This window comes from Camellia sinensis, chromosome 10, assembly GCF_055761805.1.
Source record: "Camellia sinensis isolate YWXY chromosome 10, ASM5576180v1, whole genome shotgun sequence".
Classification (NCBI taxonomy): domain Eukaryota; kingdom Viridiplantae; phylum Streptophyta; class Magnoliopsida; order Ericales; family Theaceae; genus Camellia; species Camellia sinensis.
In genome coordinates, this window is record NC_138970.1 from 4427471 (window position 1) to 4431841 (window position 4371).

General features: G+C 31.9%; 1 long non-coding RNA gene across 1 annotated transcript; it reads left to right on the forward strand.

Moving 5' to 3' along the window:
• The first annotated feature begins 749 nt into the window (after nt 1–749).
• Nucleotides 750–3016, forward strand: LOC114323661 (uncharacterized). Its single transcript, XR_014341552.1, has 2 exons — nt 750–1736; nt 2086–3016. It is a non-coding gene; the product is annotated as an uncharacterized LOC114323661 (long non-coding RNA).
• The last annotated feature ends 1355 nt before the right edge of the window (nt 3017–4371 follow it).

Below are 4371 nucleotides of genomic sequence, written 5' to 3' on the forward strand. Positions count from 1 at the left end.
TATTCTACCCATAATGATATAATAATTCTCAACTTCTAATTTGTTACACATCATCTAATGATTAAGGGCTTAATTCCCTTGTCACATCACTTTGGGTGCATTTGTGGGTCAAATGTGTGGGTCGTTAGCATTACTCATATTCACAATTGATATGATAGATTCAACTGTTATAAAGCTATTTTTTAGTCGTTGATGATTTTTTAAATTCACAATCGTATTAATTAGAAATTATTTTGTACTTTAATGTGCCTAACTAGGGAAATTCTAATATATATACCTTTGAAAAGGGTGTACCATATACATCCATAGTTAAGTCATTTTCTTCTTTAATTGTGAGCAATTTTCTTTTTTAGTTATGACATTATTTTAGTTGTGACTCATGAGTTCTTTAATTATACTTTATATTGTGTTTAGTTATGATATTTTTTTTTATTTTTTTATTTATAACTCAAAAAGTATGAAATTATATCATTTTATTTTTTAATTGTAATGCGCATATTTCCCGCCTAACTATTGGCATCTAAAAGTCAACTTTTTGAAGTCAATTATTTTATTTTATTTTTTTTCCCGCAGCTGAATTTTTCAACCTATTACAGTAACATGCATGAAGATTATATATACAACCAATTTCTGGGTCAAAAGTTAACTATCAACTAGGCCATGATCTATAACAAACTCTATAAATCATCAATTACTTTGACTTCTATTTAACTCCAATTGCCCACTGGAAAATAAAGAACATGCACATCTTTGCTACAGCTTAATTGACTTGGTCCATTTTGAGAATGGGTTATGTATCAGAAAAAATGTATAAAATTTGTATATTTATGATATAGATTTAAATTTAATATAACGTGGACTCTTTAAAATTCTACACAATTTTCTGAATATTTTATTTTTTTGGAAAGGTGTTTACATGTATGTATTGTTCAAGTTGACATCAAAGAGGAGGGAGATAGAGGGAGAATGGAGTACAAGCATTTCAGCCATCATCACAACTTGAACCTCTATCAAGTGCATCAAGGCCAAACATTCCATTGCTCAGGCTGCGAAACTTCATGCACTTCAGATTCCATCTATGCTTGCTGGCAATGCAACTTCTTCCTCCACGATCACTGCGGCAATGCCAATCGCTTCATAAAACACCCATCTCACCCTTCCCACCCTCTCATCCTCCTCCCATCTCCGACCTACTGCAGCGGCACCTTCCTCTGCAACGCCTGCGGAGCCGCAGGCAAGTCCTTCTCCTACTGTTGTGCGACATGTGAGGTTGACCTCCATCTCCACTGTGCTTTCTTGCCTCCAAAGGTGAATCACAAGTCACACTCACACGAACTACGCCTCGTTCACACCATTCCAGAGAAAGAGGCATTCTGTGATCATGACTGCAAGGTATGTAACAATGTGTTGCAGAGTAAGCAATGGGGTTATTGTTGTGTTAAGTGTGATGATTTTCATGTGCATACATTTTGTGCTACGAATGAGGTAAAGCCAGGATTGTATCTGGATGACGATGATGATGCTGGCTTGGATTCCGGGCCCGTAGAGGCGACGCAGTTGGGGCATTTTCAGAGTGGTTGTGAGGATCAATTGGAGGTTCAATTGTCGGAAGAGGCGTTTGTGGAATTGTTTAAGATTCAGCTTCAGATGCAGATGGCCGAGCAACTTGCAGAAATTTTGGCATCACCAAATCACAGTTCCCCTGCTTGAGGCGGCAATATCAATGGCAGGAAAAAGTATTAAATCCACTGATTTGCATTGTAACTGAAATTAAGCAATGTCAAGCTCATTTTTATTTTTTTTTTGTTCGCTGATATTCATGTGATTCAATTGGTATTCGGTTGACAATATTATTACCTCAATGAACTTTGTATGTTCCTTTTTATTCTTGTTCAAAGATGAATTATAAGACGAGTAAAATAATTCAAAAATATTCAAAGATGAATTAGTTAGCATGGTTAGCACTCTATATGAGTCTATAAATAAAAGCTATATATTTCTCGTAATGGTTAGACATCAATGTCTCAATACAATATTTTCAGAGTTCTTTTAAAATTTCTTGCATTTTTTTTCTTCTTTTTCCAGTCAGTTCACTGGCAACATGCAGGGCTTCCATGGAGAATCATTCCTAACTCCACCTGGTGAAGTAGCAATGTTCTGCAGATAGACCAAGTTTTTTCACATGGCGAAAACTACTTGCTTAGAGAATATCCTTTTCTCTGCCGCTTCTTGTTTCTGGATTTTGATCATGTTTCAATCTGTTTGATTACGTGTTGCCTGTGATTCCCAACAATGGTGCCTGGTTCGATGGGGATTTGTGGAAGGCCTATTTATCCGAGAATTAGGTATTTGTCAATGTAGTCATGGAGGTGATAAACCCAGATGGGACTACCTTGAGGAGAAGGTTTCATAGGGTAAAACTTTCTTGCATAGTTCCTTCCCATTCTATATAATTTATAAAACTTTGTCACATCGCAAAAGATTCTTTGGGTCTCATTGAATTGTGATCTTGTTAGATTCTATACATTTGATTATGCAAACCATTTTTTGTCATAATCAAATGTACGAAATCCAACAAGATCACAACTCAATGAGGCGTGTAGAATCTCTTTGTAAAGCGAAAATGTCTTATAAATTTTATAAAATGGGAAGGAATGTAAGAAAAATCGAAATTTTACCCTATAAAACTTTCTTCTTAAGGTAGCCTCGTCTTGGTTTATTACCTCCATGACTGTATTGGCGGATCTCTATTTTTGATTTTTTAGTTGATCTTTTTAAACTCTAACTTGATTTTACCTACTTGAGTTTGAGGGGACGTTGAAGAATATTTCTAAATATTGTATTTCCATATTTACATATTCTCTTAATTGGGCTGCTTGATTACTAGAGGTTAGGTTAGGTTAGTTTGGTTGGTTGGTTGGCACTTTGTGTAAGTCTATAAATATTGAATATACTTTCTTGTAATAGTTTGTCATCAATCTCAATCTATATTTGATTTTTTTTCCTACAGTTCTAACAGATATAGTTCTTATAATATGTATGAATTATTTTATCATCAAATGATTGTCTGGAGAAGAAAAAAAAGTGTTTAATCATTTTTGTCTCTAAAATTTAACAAAAATAAAATTCTGTAATTTGAAGGAAAACAAAAAAGAGTTTATATGAGTGTTTCTATCAGTAATGCAAGAAATCAAGATGTCAGAAAAATTCAAAGAAAATCATAGTAAAATTTTACAATTTTCGTTATATAAATCAAATTGCACGAAAGCTGACTTTCTTTCTCATCAGTTTTCAAAGTCAATGCCTTTTATTTAAATTTATTCTTTCCTACAATTGAATTTGTCAATCCACTTGCACATTGAAGAACATGTACAACCAATTCTTTAATTTGTTTATTATTACTCTGCATTATTTCGGGGTCATGCTTCTACGGTTGACTACTAATTATTGACTTTAGCCCTATTCGTTTTCACTTTAAAACAAGATAAAAGTTAAATTTATTTATTTCTGGATGGACAACATTAATCCTCATTAATTATTACAATTAAAAATAAAATGACTAAAATAAATTTTAATGAAAGTGCAGGTACTAAATGTAATTTACTCTAAACCTTATGTACAAAACTAAAATTAGAGATGTATAGTCAATGCGTTCTCTCTTTCCACCTTCGCCTGATAGCGTTTGCACCAGTGAAAACAGTCACAAACAAACTGAAATATTAAACCTAAAAAAAAAAATTAATGTATTTTTTTTTTTTTTCATGTTTTTTATTTGAAAAATAGTAGAATATTTTGCATGTGTTTTGTAGAATATTTTGCTTTTCGAGGCCTCAGTTGTTTCCTAAATTTAAAAGATAATTTTTGTAAAGAATTTGCAAAATTTTAAATTTTGTTTGGTTATATATTTTGAAAATAGTTGTGGAATGATTTGTAATTTTTTTTTTTTTTTTTTGTAGTTGAATAAATGAATGTGAGAAAAAAATTTGATTAATTGATATGTAGAATGAAAGTGACAAGCAAAAAAAGTAAAAAATGATTGATTGATTGATGTAAAAAAACAAACAAACAAACAATTAATTTAAAAAAAAAATTTCCCCCATTGTAAACCAAACATGTTTTTAAGGCATTATTTGACATATCTTATTTTAGGCTATGTTTGGCATAAATTTTTTGGGCTAAAATAGCCACAAAAAAGATAAAATAGACTAAAAACTAATAAGACAAAATGTCACATTCAAACCATATAGATTTCATTTTTTCTCTTACAAAAGTAAAAGAAAACTAAAAAGTCCATCCTAAACAAAAAATTTTAGCCCTAAGCTAAATAGTCAAAAAATTAAAAAGTCAACTCACATCCCAAACGAAGGCTGG